The sequence below is a fragment of the Ochotona princeps genome, chromosome 20, assembly GCF_030435755.1.
Source record: "Ochotona princeps isolate mOchPri1 chromosome 20, mOchPri1.hap1, whole genome shotgun sequence".
Classification (NCBI taxonomy): Eukaryota; Metazoa; Chordata; class Mammalia; order Lagomorpha; family Ochotonidae; genus Ochotona; species Ochotona princeps.
This window is the reverse complement of record NC_080851.1, coordinates 10,475,050-10,493,978: the sequence shown is the minus strand read 5'-3', so window position 1 is coordinate 10,493,978 and position 18,929 is coordinate 10,475,050. Positions and strand designations below refer to the sequence as shown.

At 42.9% G+C, this 18,929-nt stretch overlaps 1 protein-coding gene across 2 annotated transcripts in view; it reads left to right on the top strand.

The window, feature by feature from the left end:
* BET1 (Bet1 golgi vesicular membrane trafficking protein) overlaps positions 1-16,039 on the top strand; it is a 38,937-nt gene extending 22,898 nt beyond the window's left edge. The window contains exon 5 of one of the 2 annotated variants that reach the window (XM_012926145.2): positions 15,941-16,039. The gene's annotated coding sequence lies outside the window, so the exon portion shown is untranslated. Of the gene's footprint in view, positions 1-2,336; positions 2,359-15,940 lie in introns of those variants that run through there. The other variant, XM_058678235.1, reaches the window with a different exon arrangement.
* The last annotated feature ends 2,890 nt before the right edge of the window (positions 16,040-18,929 follow it).

The window sequence follows — 18,929 nt, the reverse complement described above, 5'->3', positions numbered from 1 at the left end:
CTGGCTCAGCTCCAGCCATTGCAGCTGCTTGGGGAGTGAACCACTGGAGGGAAAATCTTCCTCTCTGTCTTTCTCTGTATATCTGCCTTTCCAATGAAAATAAATGAATCTTATAGGAAAAAAAAAAAAAAACAACAGATGTGGTTCCCTAAACCTCCACTGGTTTTTCGCTCACAGGGGGAAGGAGGGCTTCTTCATCTCCATTGTAAAGATGTTCATCAAAGAAGGACTCCTCTGAGACCAAGTGTAAATATCAGGCCTATTGGAGTTTGCCCTTCTCATCCATTCATATTCTATTAGACTGAATAACAAAGACAGACTTTGGAAGGATAAAGTTACAAACCCTTGGGGAGGAAAATGACTTCTGTAATGAAAATGCTACTGGGCACCTAAGTAAAACAGCACTGGCAGGGACAATTACAATATAATTTATCAACAGAAAGTGCACTAAGATGCTGAATACATAATTATCTTATCAGGAAGCTGAGAGCAGTGGTGAAACTCGTTTGAATTAAAACCACAGTCCGTGTCCCAAGGAAATACACGGTAGCAGGCAGTCATTCATATTGAGGTGAAGGCTGAAAGTGTTTCAAAATATGCATTTCATGTTTTTTTTTTAAACTAAAATCTATAGCTATGCAAAGGGTTAAAAATGCACTGAAAGCTTAGGAGTTAGGATGGTCTATCATGAACTTACATATTCCTGAAACAGAGTCATAGTTTTACCTCTTTTGTTTTTAAAGAACCCTGTTTTTAAGAGATCATGTTACAAAAATAATAGTTCCATTTTGGCTTAGAACCTAGTGTACATTTGCCCACATCTACGCAGTATTCCGGGTTGTCAGTGTTACAGTTGCAGTTCCTTTTTGTTTGTTTGTTTTTAATTCTTTATTTTATGGCACAGTTTAATAGGCATCGTGGTCCCTCCCGCCCCCACCCCTCCGTGGTCCTCTCCAGTCTTTCAGTAGGTGTCTTTCGAGAACCCTCAGAAGTCTGTCAGGTCTGCTTCCATGCCAGGTCCATTCCAGGGCTCAGAAAGTGCTGCAGCAGCTGTTTCTCAAGGAACTACAACATAGTAGATTGCCTAGGCTATTAAACGAGTGAACCATGGCAGGTGGCGATTACCCATAACTTATAGATGTGCTAACCCAGAGTGTGAAAGCCATGTTACTCTGTTCAGATTCTCATCTACATATGTAGTCTTATAAAAGATGATTTCACAGAAGTTAGAAGATAATGATGGTCACAAGAGGCTGAGGAGGGACGATGGGGGAAGGGAAGAAGGCTGCTTAGTGGGGAAGCAGGTTCCGATAGGGGTAGGCAGGTCCCGGGATCCGTTGCGCAGCTACACAGCTCTAAAGTCAATGTATATTCTTCTATTAAAAAACCTGAAGTTATGATTTTGAGTATTTATCCTAACTGTACATTACATTATTCTGTGTTGAAACATCACACAGTATGCCATCGATACGTATATTTTTATGCCTGTTTTTAAAAGAGTCAGTCAAGCAAATACACAGTGAATCCAAGATGTGGACCACTCTGTGTTCAGATATTCTACTCATTTCTTTCTATGTAACCCCACACTTACTTCCACTTATTTCAGTGGAAATCTCCAGAAAAAATGAATAAACTGTCCATAATCTGTGGTAGAGAGAAATCTGTGCGTTTGAAGTACTGTGTATGAAACTTTGTCATGAAGCCTTTAACACAGCACCTTCTAGCAGGAGGTACTCAGTGTCATGAGCCGGTGATAACAGTGTTAGTGTTGCTACTGATGAAGTCCATGATCCCTGTGAGGAAACACTTGTCTCAGCAGCAGAAAAATTAAAGCCCGCAGTCCTTTTCTGTAGAACATACTTTTGAAATTAGGCCACTAGGCAGCCCGTGTGCATGCTTTGGTATCTTCAGTGGGGAAAAAAAAAACCTCTGGTTTTTTTGAAAACAATCCTCTCAGTTCAGTCACGGAAGAACAGAATCGCTTTAAATGAAAGCAACACTTGCCAGCCCAACTCCTTCCCCTCCTCACCACCCTTTGGTCGCCACCATTCCATTCTGAATGTCTGTGGGATTAACAGTTTTATTTTAAGACATTTTATCTTTTGACACTGCATTAAATATTTCTAGCAACTAAAGGAATAAAATAGAAAAGATATTAATATAACTGTCATTTAAATGTAAAGGAAGCAAATCAGATCAAATGGTATTCTTTTCTGGTTCAGAGCTCAACCTGCACAAATTCATCTTGTAGCAGAGAGTTAATTCTTGGTGTGTTGCAGTAGCATTTATGGCATCAGGAACAAACTCAGGATGGTCCATCATTTTTCTCTTAGCAGAAACTAAGGCAGCCCGGCAGGAACATCACCTGTCCCCCAGGGTCAGTGAGAACCGCAGCCTCCAGGCGTGACCACCTGCGTGCTGGCCTCTTCCCGTCGAGACAGGCGGGTGACTCATTCGCAGACTGGTCTTCTGGATTGAACTATAATTATTGGAAAATTGTACATGTTTCTTCTCCATGCTGTAAATAGAAAGAAGGCACAACTATATGTTTAACAAACATTTGTTTTGCCAGTTTGAGGAAACTAATATAATGTCTGTATCTTTTGAGTAACAAAAGAAATACATTCTTTCAGCTCTTTGAAGTGGCAAGAAAAGAAAATGCTGTAAGATTCCTGTTGGGAACAGACTGTGAACAAAGCCCAAACACGCCCTTGTCTGTATCCTCTCTGTCCTTCCTCCCTTTTCTTGCTGATTTGGTCAGCAAATAGATGCCGAGTACCTCTGAGGATCCAGCTAAGGGAGTGGGTGTACTTGCTGTGTTACCAACCGCAGTGAGGAAGCCACAGTCCCAAATCGAAGTAAGGCAGTGCGTGGATGACTCCAGAGTTAGCAGCTCCAGTACCTGGAGTCCATGAGGCAGGTCAGGAGGACTTCTGGCCAACATCACCTGGTGTGGTATCCAATGAAACCTCACTTGTGGAGGCTCACTGGGTCACCCACCCATTATAACTCCTTCCTGCCTGCCCGCTTCCTCCTTCCTTCTTTCCCTCCTCCCTTTCCTCTTTGTTCCATTCTTCTTCCCCCTTTTCTGGTTTCCTTCTTCCCTTAGCCAGTTTCTCCTCCCTCCCGGGGAAGGTGGCTTCGGGGGTTGGACATCCCCTGGAACTCTAGCCCAGAGCCTCCAAGTCACCAGGTGCTCCTTTTCTGCAGTAGGGGGGGCACCCTCCTCCCTGCTGGGGCGACACCTCCCACTGCACTCACAGGGGCTTCGTCCTCCCAGGAGCGTCGCACAAGTATATGTTTTTCCTTCTGCAGTGTGATCTGAGTTGCTGTATTCTGACTAGTCCCAACAGGTTTTAAGTGACCTCAGGCCTCTCCCAAAGAAGCTGGATTTCTCATTCTTTCTCAGTTAGAAGAAAAGTTGTCAAATGTGTCCTCCCCACGTCTTTGTCCCTTGATCTGCAGCTTCCACCCTGATCTAACATTAACCTCCACCACCTCCCCTGCAAGCTGTCCCCAAGGCACCAGTGACCTCCATAGGGAGACAAGCAAGCACCTTTTCTTCCATATTCATCTCATTTGATGTCTCAGGAGTATTTCACGCTCAGAAGCCGTCACCACGGTCCTGTCGGGTGTCCCACAGGTCACTTCACATGCTTGGAGCTTTCCTGCTGTGCTGGACCGCAGCTGCTCAGCATCCTCTTCCAACTGGAGAGGTTATTGTTGGCCCTTATCCAGATCAGATCCAGGATGTCTTGCGCACGTGCTGCCCCCTCCCCGTCAGCAGCACTGTGGCATTAACTAGCATCTCTGTCGCTGCTGGACGTGTCTTACGTGCCTACTGAAATTCCCTACCGTTGCTTGCTTCCTTTTTCTTTGTTGGCCAGGCTCTTTCCTAGACCTGGCCACAGTTCTGCTTCAAGGTCGATGCTACATTTGTTGTTTGTAAGTGTGATTTTAAAAGTTGAATACAATTTATTTTTTAAACCTTTTAAAGATTTATTTAGTTTACTTGAATGTTGGAATTACATAGAGAGAGGGAGAGACTGAGAGACCTTCCATTCACTGGTTCATTCCCCAAGTGACCGCTGCTACCAGAGCTGAGCCTGTCTGAAACCAGGAGCCAGCAGCTTCTTCTGGGTCTTCCACATGGGTACAGGGGCGCAAGGTCTTCAGCCATCCTCTGTTGCTTTCAAAGCCATGAATCAGTAGGGAGCTTACCTGGAGCACTGAGACGCAAACCAACACCTATGTGGGATGCCACCACCACAGGCAGAGAATTAGCTTGTTATGTCACTGTATTGGTCCTTTTTTTCTAATTAAAAAAAATTATGTAAGGGCCAGCATGGTGCGATAGCGAGTAAAACACCACCTGCAGTACCAGCATCCCATATGGGCGCTAGTTCAGGCTCTGGCGTCTCCACTTCCAGTCCAGCCTCCTGGCAATAACTGGGAAAAACAGCAGAACGTGGTCCAAGTGTTTGGACCCATGTCACCCATTTGAGAAACTGGGTGAAGCTCCTGGCTTCTAGCCCTGACCTAGCCCAATGCTGGCTGTTCAGGTTTCTAGGAAGTGAACTAATGGATGAAGATCTCTTTCTGTGTATGTGTCTTGATAGCTCTATCTTTCAAATAAATAAATAAATCTTTAAATAAACAAATTTGGTTGTGTAACACACTGCATATGCAAAATCAGACTAAAATGTTTCTTTAAGGTGGGAAGTAATTAGAAAATGAACTTATGTTTTTAATGTTTGGAAAGGGAGTTAAAAATGTAGAACTAGCATCGAGGAGAGAAGTTTTGAAGTGCTCACATTAATTTGAAAGTCATAACGTTAGTTTTCCAAAGAGAAGAGTGTAGAGAACAGAAACAGAAGACCAGTAGGAGCTCAGGGACCTTTGTGACTGTTAGGAAGGAAAAAGAACAAAAATGACATTTAATTTGCACACGGCCAGCCAGCCAGAGAAGCCAAGGAAGGAGCACCTCAGGAGTGCTGTTGAGAAGCCGTGGGAGAGGGGAGGACCAGCAAATTCTGAGGGACTTTTCAAGGAGTTAAAAAGAGATCACTGGTAAAACCCATTTAAAAAATATCGTGGAAGGGGCAAAAATGATAGCACGTTGATTTAAGTAGGTGATAAAGTGATGCTAACTTTTACATTGTTTTTCTTTTGTGCTAAGATACAGCCTTTGTGCATTTTATTTGTACATTGATAAGAGACGTAGCCTTGCTGATAGACATTTTGGAGGATGGAAAGAACCAAAAGAATGAAAGGGACAGGAAAAGATAAATTACAGTAAGCAGGAAGGACACCTTACCCTGGGAGGTTGGAAACGGATTGGTCGTGAATGCCCAGAAGTCTGTTCACGCTGCATGAGATAAAGTTTTCAGCCACTGTTGATAAACAAAGATAAGGTAGCGAATCAGATCACATGCAGTTATTTATCTCCTAAAATAGTCATGCGTTACACAGAAAAAGAGGGGATGGCCAAAACAAATTTTTTTGGCCTCATTTTGAAAAATAATAAGTTTTCCCCAAATGATTGTGCTGTTATATTAGGAAAGTTCTCAACCTGAGAAGGCAAATGGTTTTAACACTTCATGTCAAGTCCAGTTGCTTAGTGAACCTGCAGTGATTGGGGAAGGATCCCGAGGCCTGTTGCCGCTCAGTGGGAGAGCGCCCTGGGACTAATTAGCATTGTCTACTCTGGGTCAGGCACACAAGGTGATCTCTGCTCACTGTGAAACCATAACCGGAAGTCATTTAGTCAGATTTTCTGATATGCAGATCTGAAGGAAGGCAGCCTTCTGCCATCCATCACAGATTTGCATGAAAGTACCGAGGTCAGACAGATCTTCTCTACCTTCAAAATTCCTTTCATTGAAAAATTCGGACTGTGAAGTGTGTTTGGAGACCCTCAGAGTTCAGACAGGAGAATCAGATCCTGTTCTTCTCTAACCTGTTTTCAGAATGCATGTTCCCTCTTTCCAAGTTCATTCAGACTGCCTTGCAAAAAGGGGTGAACTTTGCATTGAATGAATCCTGCACCACAATGTGTGCTATTATCCCTGATTGCTTTTCTTCTGACATTCCTTTTGGGAAAGAGACAAACTCTGTTCTGGATTGGAAAGTTTTCAGAATGTCTTGTTTTTGGTGAAGTGAAGTGGAAAGCATGGTGGTGAGCAAAGTGAGAGGCAAGATATCTTTGTCCCAAGAAGCCTGCCGGTGTGTTCGCCACACGGAGCATCTTCCACGAGCAGTACAAATGCTGGTCCAACCGGGAAGCAGCACGGTGCGGGGCAGGGCGGCCATCCTCCGTGTTGCATCAGTGACTGGAAGTAAGAGGGGAATCAGTTCCAAGAAGGTCCAACATTTTGTTCAGTAACTCATTGGAAGTATAGACATTGAAGTGCTTCTGGAGTTCATGTAAATTTTCTTTTTTTTTTTTTTTTTAGATTATCACTGTCAAAGCTAATGTCCCTATATAATAGTCACATTCTTGTTTTCTATACTTGTGCTATAAAATTCCTCTGCTGTTATGCAATGCATTGTTCATGTGAAGCTGTTTTTAAAGGAAACAGTTCTGTCTTGATAAGTATCAGGAAACGGCCAGATGTTTCCTACTGTCGAAGCCAACCCAGTCAACAAACAGCATGACCATGCCTTGTGGACTGCCCACAGCTCCCCGGGGGTGCAATCCAGGGTTTCCACACACAGCAATGTGTCTGCTCTACCTAGTTAGTGTCAAAGCAAACTAAAACGTGCAAGGACTGGCATTCCGACCCATTCTCCTGGCAAAGCACAATGTATAGTACACGCTTTTGGTTTCTTAAGCCGCAAAAGGAATAAATACATTTTCTAATATCGTAAGTAGAATAAGATGCACGTTTTCTCTCCTGAAAAAATGGAGACTCATTTCAAAGATAAAATGAAACAGAAACTTACTTAAAATTTCACATCAAAAAGATGATTGCTAAGCCATCCACAAATGGTTGTGGTGCCCTACGTAGTATGCACTTCAGCCTTGGGGCCACCTTGCCTGGGAGCGGGGTGGGAGGGAAGACAGATGTTCAGACAGGTAAAGCGTATTTCAGTGTGTGACAAGCACACAAGCTGACGGCTCCCTCAGCTGCCAGCCAGGAGTCCCTGGGTAGGGACGTCCAGAAGAGCAGTGGAGAGACAGGCGACAGGCTATGCTGAGAGTGTGACAGGATGATGAAGCTAACCCGAGGAAATAGTACTATTACCCACGGGGAAAAAATGAGCTGGTGTCCACCTCCCTCTTTGGGGGCTGTTTTTTCAGATGGGAAGCAAGCGCTTTACTTTTCCAAATACCCATTGTGTTGAGCACCTGGTACCTAAGAGTCCAAGCTGTCTCTTAAGATTTTCTCCATCTCTTCCTTGATTTCCTCTTTCCAGCCTAAAAATGTGATGTGCGTAATATGTCCCAAATTGATCCTAATAGCGATTATAGTCAAAGAAAAGCTTTTCCTTGTTCCTGCTTCCTGTGAAAGCAACTTCCTCTGTGCTCTCAGTCTGATTCAGTACTTTTCCACAGCAGGCTGCTTTCTTTCCCTGCCTCCGTTCCTCACTCGCTGATCCCTAGTTGGATTCTGGCAGCCCCGCTGGCATGCTCTACCGGCTTTCTCCCTGTGCCTTTCCAATCCACACATCCGGTGAGTTGAACTCTCACTGCCTGCTCACCTTCTCTCTCACTAGAAGCTGATTCCCCCTGGAGCCCTGTGCCTCCCCAGCTCTGTCACTGCTTCTTGGCCTCTTGGGTTGCCCCTGGAGGCTTTCCACCTGGTGTAGCAGCAACGTTTCAGGCTCCGAAGCCCAGACAAACTGTGACCCCTGCTCTTTGTGCCTCCCATGAGAAATGTCACTACTAATCCAAGATACACTTGGCCTTCACCCTCCCAGTTTTCTTTTTGCCCATTGATAAAAAGTACAGATGACTTATATTAGTTCTATCGTTCCATGCCACTTATTTTGCCATGCCTTTCTTCGTTGCTCTATTGTATGCCCCTGTGCAGGGACTGCTGGTCACTGAGTGAACCTTTAGCTGTTCTGCTGCTCAGGCACTGAAGTATTATTGATCTACCTGCAACCTGACCTTTCTCCTATCCAGTTTGCTGAGACTGTGCCTGTGACAAGAGTGGAGGGTGCCATCCCCCCGAGCGTTTCCGGGTAGAGATCCAGGCTCCAGGTAGAGCCTGGCTTTGGGGAGTAAATCAGCAATGGAAAGCCGCGATTTCTCTCTCTGTCTTTCCTTCTGTCTCTGTAACTCTTCCTTTCAAATAAAATAAATAAATGTTATTTTACAAAGATAGTTTATTAAAAAAAAAACAAGATTTACAGGCAGCCTGGATGTATAAATATATGTGTATGTATATGTGTATTTATATATGTATGTGTATATATTGTGTGTACCTACTGTATGTATACATGTAGAGTATGCCTGTAGGTGTATAGTTTATAAGAAAATTACAAAAGAAGGGAGAAAAACAGCACGTGACTTGGTGTTAGGGGAGGAGCTGTCTTTAGAAAAGTATTTCAGAAAGCATTTGATGAAAAGATAAATGACGAAAGAGAAATGCGAAAAGAGAAATGAGGCAATAAACTAATTTTCACTAGAAATTTCTGGAATTTGAAGATGAAATAGAGCAGAAAATAGAAGATGGGAAGAGGAAGAGGCTGGAAGACGAAGAGGGCTGCAGACCACCATGGAGGGAGACGGCCGTGATGCAGTTCCCAACTGTTCCCTTTCTTGTCTGTTAAACACGTCACCAAATCGTGGACAGTATTTGTTCCATAAAGAAATGCCTTGTGAGAACCGTTTTTGGGGAAGTGAAGAAAAGAATTAAAAGAGAAGAGCAGTGGGAGGTGAGAAGTGAGCACACAGGAGGAGTAAGTGGGTGAAACTCGACCCTGGAGGCAAGATAAGCCGATTCCAGGAAAAATGGGCCTGGCGGGATGGCCTGGTGTCTAAGTCCTCATGTCGCAAGTGCTGGGATCCCATATGGGTGCTGGTTCATGGCCAGGCTGCTCCACTTCCCAACCAGCTCGCCTCCTGTGGCCTGAGAAAGCAGTCAAGGATGACCCAGAGCTTTGGGACCCTATACCCATCTGGGAGACCCAGAAAAAGCTCCTGACTCCTGGCATTGGATTGGCTCAGCTCCAGCTGCAGTAGCTGCTTGGGAAGTGAGCCAGCAAACGGAAGATCTTTCTGTCTCTCCTTCTCTCTGTAAATCTGCTTTTCCAATAAAAATAAATCTTTTTTAAACGATTAAAGAAAAATTTTATTCAATTATTTGAGAATCAGAGTGACAGAGTGTGATCGGGAAAAAGAGGAGAGGAGAGGAAAAAGCTAGATCTTCACCCACTGTCACAGCAGCAAGGACTCGGGCAGATCAAAGCCACGAGCCACCAGCCCCATACTTGTCTCCCACTTGAGTCGCAGGGGTCACATTGCCTTCTGTTGGAAGTGAGGTAGCTGGGACTCAAAACGGTGCCCCAGTGTGGGATGCTGGCCTTGCCAATAACAGCTTAACCTTCTGTGCCAGCCCCGTCCCAGAGATATTGAAGGACAATGTCATACTGCACTTTAACAGCTGCAGGCTGCACTTTAACTGCTGCAGGCTGGTGGAAACAAAGAAAGTTGGAACGCGTGTGGGAGAGAGGAATTGGGAGAAGTAGGGAGGACTAGAAGAGTATGATGTGAGTATGTCCTAGGATTTATATTGAAAGGGAGAGTAAGAGAAGCCTTAAAAATTCCCAACCTTGGGACACTGAAGAAGAAGAATTTTAGGATAAGCCAGTGGTGGCAGATATGAAGGGAAAAGCAAGGCAAAGGAAACTGAGCAGCAACCGCAACACTGAAGTGAAACGACCACGTTCATGCTGTGTTAGGCGGGCTCACACTGTGTCAGAAGCCCAAGCAGTTGCCATCAGATTCCAAATTCTGCCAGGGTGCTGGTCTCCCAGAAAGAGGGTCAGGGTGCATGGCAGCAGGCCCCTTGACCTCCTGGATCCGATCACTGCTTTTTAAAAAATTCCTGGTTTAAATAAATCATTCAGGAGCATCCGGGGTCAGGCCCCTGACAATTTAACAGGCTTCGAATAAAAAGAATGGGAGTGAAGAGCATGATTAATCAGCTCTTGAAATAGAATGGGAATTAGATGTGGCAGTGACCTCCCACCCTTTGTTACTCAGCCAAATTCCCACAGTGTGCACATCACACACTCCCCTATTCTCCTGGTTGCTCCTCTCGCCCAGAATACTGAAGAAGATCCCACCACAGAACTCGGGGAAGAAGGAACAAAGCGGCTTTGGGGGGATTATCAATGCCTAAAACACAAGAAAGGAGGTTGAACTTACCCCTAGGCAGAGAAACCAGACTGAAAGCAAAAAAATGGCTGATACATGTCCAGAAGAGAAAGAACTGAAGTTAGAATATTGTGTAAGTGCTAGTACCTGCATTGTAAGAGCACACAGCACAACGAATGTTCACAACGTGACCGGCACTGAGCCAGCAGGGATCCACCCCTCGCAACAACACCAGACTTCCAAAAGCCCCCTCGCACTCTCTCTTCAGTTACACCCAACTGAAACCATAGTTATAGCTCTAGTACCCAGAACATTGTGGTGTTGGGAAGCATGGAATTTTGCTCAAATTGTCAATAGTCTCTAGACTCAAGAAAAGAAAATGATAAACATCTAAGACTGCTTGTATACCAACAGAAATACTAGTATTTTAACACTTGAAAGTAGTGTCATATAGTGGGATAATAGGGAATGCAAAATTAGTAACTTCTTGGGGACAGTAGGCATGGAGAAGGATGGGGTCAGATCTCTGAACTGTGTGCTAGTGGCATCAAGCAAGTAAGGGGGTTAGTGGGTGTCTGCACCCAGGGAGACAGGATGCAGAGCAAGCAGTGTAAGCCTCAAGTGCTCACCAGTGGAGGTTAGGATACCTCAGTGGGGTGACTGTCCCTGAGGGAAAAGGTGTGGGAGAGGCAGCAATGCCTCTGACTGCGGTGGCAGGCAAAGCTGATGGCCGGTGACTCTAAGGCAGATGGGCCCATGCGATCTGTGAGGTGGACAGGAACCCAGGCACAGTGGAGAGAGACCATGTGCTCTGAATGTTCTGGAAGTCTTCAACACAGTGAAGCAGCAACACAGTTTAAACTGATGACCCAAAGCGCTTGCTTTTCAATGACACAGTGTAGGCAGGATCTCTCTGAAGGAAAGGGATTCATTTTGGCCTTATCCCCAGTTTTGAGGTGAACAAGGTAGATTATCTTACATGTAGAGTGGGAGGCAAACACACACAGTACGTCAGACTTTATTTTGGATGGTTAACTGACTTCTGGAACTAGTTTACATAGACTCATGTATTTTGCAAGTGTTCTTGGTTTAAGGAAATTGCATATGCAGAAAAATTGCGTGCTGACTGAAGAGATTTATTTAAACAGAGTAATGACACTATGTGGTAAGAGAAACATACATTTAAAGTTGGAAGTACCACCATGGGAAATCCCTTAAACCTGTGGCTTGATTTTCTCATCTCAAGAATGAAAACAAGTCGTGGGGTTATTCTGTTTACTTGTCAGTACCAAATGAAATGTTTCCTATGCACAGGAAACATCAAAACATCATACAAGAGAATCACTTCAATGCTGTGCTTATTGCTTGTGGTTTGTTTATCCCCAAGCATCTAGCTTTTCTCAGAATGTTAAAAAAACAACAAAAAAAGGAGGATCCGATAAACATATTTCTTCTTTTCAGTAGTAACTCATTAAGTGAATGTCCTAACTTATTAGCGATCATCAGTACTGGGAAAAAGAAAATAAGTGTCTTACACCAGAATTTTCCTATAGAAACTTTTAAGTGCTATGATTTATGAGTTAGCTAGTTGGAATAATCCTCTGATTTCAGATTTAAGTGCATTATAAATGATGCTAATAGTAATTAAGCTGTACACATTTTTTATTTCTTCCTAGTTCCATATTTCAATGGAATATTCTTACTCTTAAGTATTTAAAGCAGAAAAATATGCAGAAATTTTACATCATGCACTAGTAAAACCCTTAAAGGAAGCATCAGAGAGACGAGCTGTTAAAGTTCAGCCAACCGGCAGTGATTTGGGCTTGATTTGGTTTTTAGGAAGTTAAGATTAGTCTGTCCAGCTTTCCGTGATAAGAACAGAAATGATGATGACGGACATGATGAGTAAGACTGAGGGGAAGTGAGAGAGAGAGAGAGGATATGTAGAGAGAAGCAAGATGTCAAGAACAATGTCAAATACCAGTACAGTACCCAGAGTCCTCATCCATTATTCCAACCTCTCTTTACTAAGGGTCGTCTGCACCAAAGGCTATTGGGAACACAGATGTTTACAACACAGGTTTTCATTGTGTGTACCAGATAATCAAAAGAATTAAACTGAACTTTGTTAGAGAACACAATGTACAGATGCCAAAAAAATAATATAAATCAGTGAAAAAGAATAAGGATTTGGGTCGACTGAGAATGCCTGGCTTTCCATTCTTAATCTACTATTTAGAAGTTGTGTGACTCAGGAATTTGCCTAAGCTCCTAGTACATGTTTTTTGAGTCTTTGTGCGGACAAAATAAAATACTGCGTATCCTCTGCCTTTCAAATGAAGTAATATATCTTCAAAAAAAAAAAAAAGACAATGTATACCAAACTCTTGGTACAAAGTCAGAAATATTCAACGACTTGGAAAACACGAAGAAACACAAGAGCTGGAGGAAGCCCCTCTACATGGAGAGCAGAAGCCGGAGACCCTCATGGTGGCTCAGAACTCACTGAAAGATGTTATTCTCTCGGTTACATTGGACGAAAGGTCAAGTGTACCCGCGGAAATTAGCAGGGAGAAGTGATGGGATTGGGACACAGTCGCAGAAAGTTCAAAGCACAGAGCTTTTGAAGTGTCCTCTTGCTGTGGAGTCCAGGGAGGGGGCGAGCTCACCCAATTCCTGGAACACAGCCTCCAGTGGGGCTTGTTGGGTCACTGGCCTTGTCCTGGAACCAAGCTTACACAACAGGTTGAACTCTATTGTCATGCTGCAAACTTGCCGGGGAAGCTAATACAGTAGGGTGATCAACCTGGCTGAGAGATTGCATCTCAGGCGCCAGGGGCAGAAGCCAGGCCTCTGGGCAAGTGTCAATGCATGCACGTCACCCAAAGCTAGACCTCTGACACTTGCTTTTATTAACGGAAAGCTACAAAAAAAAAAAAAAAAAAAAAAAAAAAACACAAACTTTATCTTCTCTGTTGCTCTGTGAAATATATGCCGATATTTCATTTTTACTTTGTTCAAACCACTGGTCAGTTGACACTAAGTCCACTAATGGTGGCTAAGGTTTAGTTTCAAAACTGTGGAACTGGGGGAGGGGGTTGTTAGTACTTTGTGGCCTGGGAGCTAGAGCCAACCTTCTGCTTGTTTTTATAAGAACTGCTTTTATTTTTAGGGCACAGTAATATTTACTGTTTTTTTTGTATTTAATTATCTGTGGAGGTTTGTTTTTTTTTTTCTACTGAAATACTTATTGTGGAGATAGACTTGCAAAAGCTAAACTATTTACTGTCTGGCCTGTTACAGAAAAATTTTGGCACCCTCTGATTTGGTATATCATTTTGGTTTATGACTTCAGTAAAGTACATTTATGTTATATTCCTTTTAGTGTAAGATAAATACACAAATGCCTGATAACATTAGAAATTTTAGATTCCAGTCACCCAGGAAATTTTTTCAGAGAGTGGCCTGTAATGCAGTTTTTCAGAAATGTTCTTCAAACAAGGGTGTAGGGATCTCATTTTGTCAGGGTCAACTCCCAATTCAACGGCTACACTAAGTTGCCAAATACTTTAAGCTCATGATATGTGTATTCTCAGACCTCTGATGGTGTTACTCATCGATCAATAAGTATTAGCAAAATTACATTCCTTTTAGGCAAACTATATCTTTCAGCCATGGCAATATATAAGTAATTACAAGATAAACTTTTGGCCTTGTAAAAGGAATTAGAAGCCAGGCACTGCTGATCAGAGTAAGGGCACAGAGTTCAGTGTGAAACGTATTGTACCAAGGAAAGCCAAAATGAAACTTTAGAACACAGATATATAACCAAAGAAATACCAATATGTGTCATTCTACAGTCTAAATTCAAAGTACTCAGAACAACTGAAAACAGGAACAGATCTGGGAAGTGCATAGCACCAAACTGAAATCTTGTAGGCATCTCTCATCTCTGCCATTTTAGACTGAAGATTAGGAAAAGGCTAGAAAGAATTCTAGTCGGCCCCAGAGATTGATGTAAGATTGATGGAAAGCAGAGACCCAAATATAGTTAGATCTGAACTGTTGACCTAGTTGGCTGATTGTAGCATTCGCCCTCCCTAGAGTGACTGACCAGTCTGGGGAACAGCAATGCACGCATAGGACTCTGGAGTTTGGCTTCATTGGAACTGAGCCTTTCTACACGACCAAGTGATGATGCAACAGGGATTCTCCATATTTGATGAGAAAAGGAAGAGATCCTTCAGCCTTGTGCTTTCCAGAAATTGATGCATCAGTTAATTCAGCTAGTTAATAAGAATTAATTTTCTATATAGTGTAGTCAGGCTTTGCCACATGAGCTGTGACAATATATCAAGTTACAAAAACTAACCCCTTTTGATGCTTCTCTCGTAACAGTTTTCAAATGGTCCTTCTTGCACCTTTTTGGATCACCATATGAATGTGTGATCCCTCACTCCAGTTTTTGCCTTTAACATCAGAGCGTGCTGTTTTTCTTTATGGTGCTTCTCTTTCTTCATGCTTCAGGACCATTCTGATTGGCTTCCTTAGCCCAAGATGAAAAGCAAGCTCCTTACCCAGTGAGGTGGGTTGGCGGGGAAACAGCCTCCTTTTCTCAAACACTTCACCCACTTGTACTAAGGCTTAGTTGACTGAATTTAATAAATGTCACTACCATTTGTTTCATCTGTAAGTTCCTGGAATGTAGGGAAAATATTGGCTGAATTTATATGTAAAATATATTTCAGGCCTTTCATCCATTCATTGACTCTAATTGAGATGATTGGTTTTCAAATGTCTAAACTGTCATCTACCTCAAATAGAAACATCCAAATATTAATAAATAGTAATGTATTCTTATATTATCTTTATATTCAAATAATGTATGTGAACATGAATCAGCAGAAACCATAATTGCATGCAGTTTTTTCAAAGATTTACGAAAAGAAGAGAAAAGGCAGGTGCAGATCATGTAATGAAAGCTTGGAGGGGAAGATGCTGGTTGAGAGGCCTGTGTCCCAGGTGGGGTACTCGGGTCTGGTACCTTGATCCAGCCTCCTACTGGAGATCTTGGGGTGCGGCAGTGCTCTCTGCAGTGGGAGTCCTGGCCTTTGTTCCAGGCTATGACTTCGGCCCCAGTTGAGCCTTAGCCTTTGTTGGTATTTGGAGAAAAAGGCAGCAGATGGGGAGCTGTCCCTCTCTTGCTCTCAAAATTACAAAGAGCATGTATATCCATGTCAGGTTGTTTGTCAGTGACAAACTTCAGTTGCAGAGAAGGAACAGTTAACACCAATGGACTTCGCATTGTTCTCAAGTAACCAGCAAACTGGGTTAATGCCAGAGCCTTGGGGTTGTATTTTCAAAGTATAAGAAATAGAAGTAAAACAGAAGTACACCATATGTTACTGATCCAATATCTTTGATAAGGGAATAGCTTAATGAATCAAAATACATCACTACTTCATTAATGTTAGCTTTACAAATGTTGCTCCTTAATTCATAGGATATTAATAACAAAATATACTCATGCTGCAAAGCCTGAACTGAGTAATATATATTTTGCTTCCATTTAAAAAATTTTTAAATTGGTTTATTTTAATCCATTCATAGGATCTAGAAATCAAAATTACAGAGAGCTGTCAAGATCATCCTTTCCCACCTGAATAAACATCCAGTGATGCTTCAAGCAAATTAAATGGAATAAAAGTATGTTCTTACGTTCTCATGCATTACACAAAATGTACGATGGGCAGACTTCTACATCCCTTTATTCAGCAGTAAATTGAGAGTTCTTTGTCCATAACAGTGCAGAAACAACTTCTTCACTTTTGCAGTATTTTTTAACATATAGTATTTTGTAACATATACTTTGCCTTTTTCCCAGTAGAAGCAAATCAAGTTTTCAGCACTTTAACACTTGAAAAAAAAGTGTTTTTGTTATGCTTTCACATATTTATTATATTGTAATGATAAAACACTAAGGAAAAAAATCAACAGATCTAGGTTTAGTAGAAACACCTGCAGGATTGGACATTTATTAAAATCCATCAGAAGTTGGCAAATTAGTCGTATGTTCAAAGAGGCATGAATAACAACAGCTAGGACTTGCAGGTATGAGTGAATGTGGCCCATAGAAATTCAGGATGCAGCCTTGGAATCCCAGCTCTCGGGAAGTTAGGGGATAACAGTGTAGTCTTGACCTTTTTGGAATTAAACAAGTGACCTGCCTTTCCAGCCACCAAAATAGATGTTTGGTTATTCAGTTCAAAACAAAACAAAACAAAACAAAACACTGATGACTGGGAGGGAAAAATGAAACATCCTATTAAAAGAAGATTTTACAGGCACCCAGGCCCCCAAATCCCAGGCTAGGTTAAATGGCTAATAGCAGCAGCACATCCTCAATAGTAATTGTGTTCAAAGTAATAGTAATAGTAATAGTAATTGTGCTTCAAAGAAATATTCCTTTGCTGTTTTTAAACCTTATCTTGCAACAGATCGTGCTTCGGGCTTTAACTATCCCTGGATTCCCAATTATCCCAGTTGATGTCATCCAGTTGAACAATGACTGGAACCAGAAGGAAATAGTCTCTGCTTTGGGTTTGCTGCAAGCTATTTTTCAAAAACCTGGTGATCCAGTTCTTTCTTAGGGAAAGGATTTTCAGAGTGAAGGGAAAGCTACACTTCGGGCAGGTCTCAGATATTATCCTACACAACGAATAAGGAGCAGCTCCAAGTCTAGGCAGAGGAAAGATCCAGCTGAGCATGATGCTGGTGCCACATTTAAAACTTGCAGACACATTATTGACCAAGCCCGTTCGACTCAGAGCTATCATGCAAGGGTTTTCCTTGCTTTTTCTTTGCAACCAAGAGACAGGAAAGCCAAGGAAAAAATGTTCAAAGGAAGCTTGCCCTTCCTTTGAGGGACTGTTAGCTGCAGTTAACTTCCTAAAAGACTAGGGCAGGTGTTCTACTCCACTCTCAAACTTGCATCACCAAGGTCAAGGTCACTGGGAAAGGCTAAGCCAAGGACCTGGAATAATAATTATTTGCAACACATGTCTCTATGAATGACTATAATAAATGAAGAATCCCTTTAAACTAGTAAGAAAAAAATGATTTTTTTAATATATATATTTTTTAAAGATTTTATTATTATTGGAAAGCCGGATATACAGAGAGGAGGAGAGACAGAGAGGAAGATCTTCCATCCGATGTTTCACTCCCCAGGTGAGCCGCAATGGGCCAGTATGCACCAATCCGATGCCGGGAACCAGGAACCTCTTCCGGGTCTCCCACGTGGGTGCAGGGTCCCAAAGCATTGGGCCGTCCTCGACTGCTTTCCCAGGCCACAAGCAGGGAGCTGGATGGGAAGTGGAGCTTCCGGGATTAGAACCGGCGCCCATATGGGATCCCAGGGCTTTCAAGGCAAGGACTTTAGCCGCTAGGCCATGCCGCCGGGCCCAAGAAAAAAATGATTTTAATGAGTAAAGATTTTTTGTTACTGTTTTGACAACTCCAATGTAGTTATTTACTTGATTGAAAACATTCTTATTGAACATAAAATGCCCCTCTCTGCCATTCAGACTCACTTCAGCTTTCCTATGCTCAAGATTTCTCAGTTGCTGCTCTTGCTGTTGGTTTGCTTTCTTTCCTAATCTGGATGGGTACATTCCTACAAAATCGTATTTTTAATTTCTTCTCCAGCAATTCTTTCCTGAATTCTTTGCTTTGCATAATTATACCTACAGTGAAACCAGCATCCTAAAGTCAACAAAATACATGCACTCCTCCTCCAGCATTGCATGACCTTCTGATTCTACCAGGTAACAAAAAACAACAAAATGACCATGAAGGCCAGCCACAACAGATCCTGCTGCACCCCATGCACAGGGAAAATGTTCAACTTGTACAAGTCATAGGAGTTTAAAGAGCTTTGGAGGAAGAGTCCTGGCTGGCCTGAGCCAAGAGGAAAACAGTGGCAGGAGTGCTTGCAGAGCTGCAGGTGTCTGAGCCAGGGCCCTGGGCTGGGGGGATGGGGACAGCAGCCTGGAGGAGGTGGGGCTCTTCCTGAGGGCCGAACCAGGCCCTTCTCAAGGACACTCCTGTGGAGACACTTTAAATCAGACCTACGTAAACCAGATGGCATAGTTCCTGCTCAAGTAGTCTGATTCCTGTCAATGTGACAGGCAGTCTACCTGCTCAGACACCTTCCAGAAGTGACAACTTGGCACCATACAGCCATGAGACAGAGATCCGGGCAGCGGACCTGACCTATAAAATTTGGACACCTATCACAACCACCTAAAAAGTTATGGAAAGAAACAGTCAAGTGAACACATGAAAAGAGCTCTTTTTAATCAACCACACTGATTTTCCTCAGACAAAACTTTATTTGAGGCGTCAAGCAGCAGGTTTAAAATAGAGGTGAGTCAAGCATTGGTAACATCGTCAACTTTGCTAGTTTTACATCAGACACTCTGCGAAGTGAGCAAAGGTGAGCAGTGCGAATGCTTTTGGGCAATCTCTGTGGTGCCTGGGGAGGGCCTCTCCCAAGTATCCCCTCCTCCCCGTGGAGGTGTGCTGCTTGTCTGCCAGT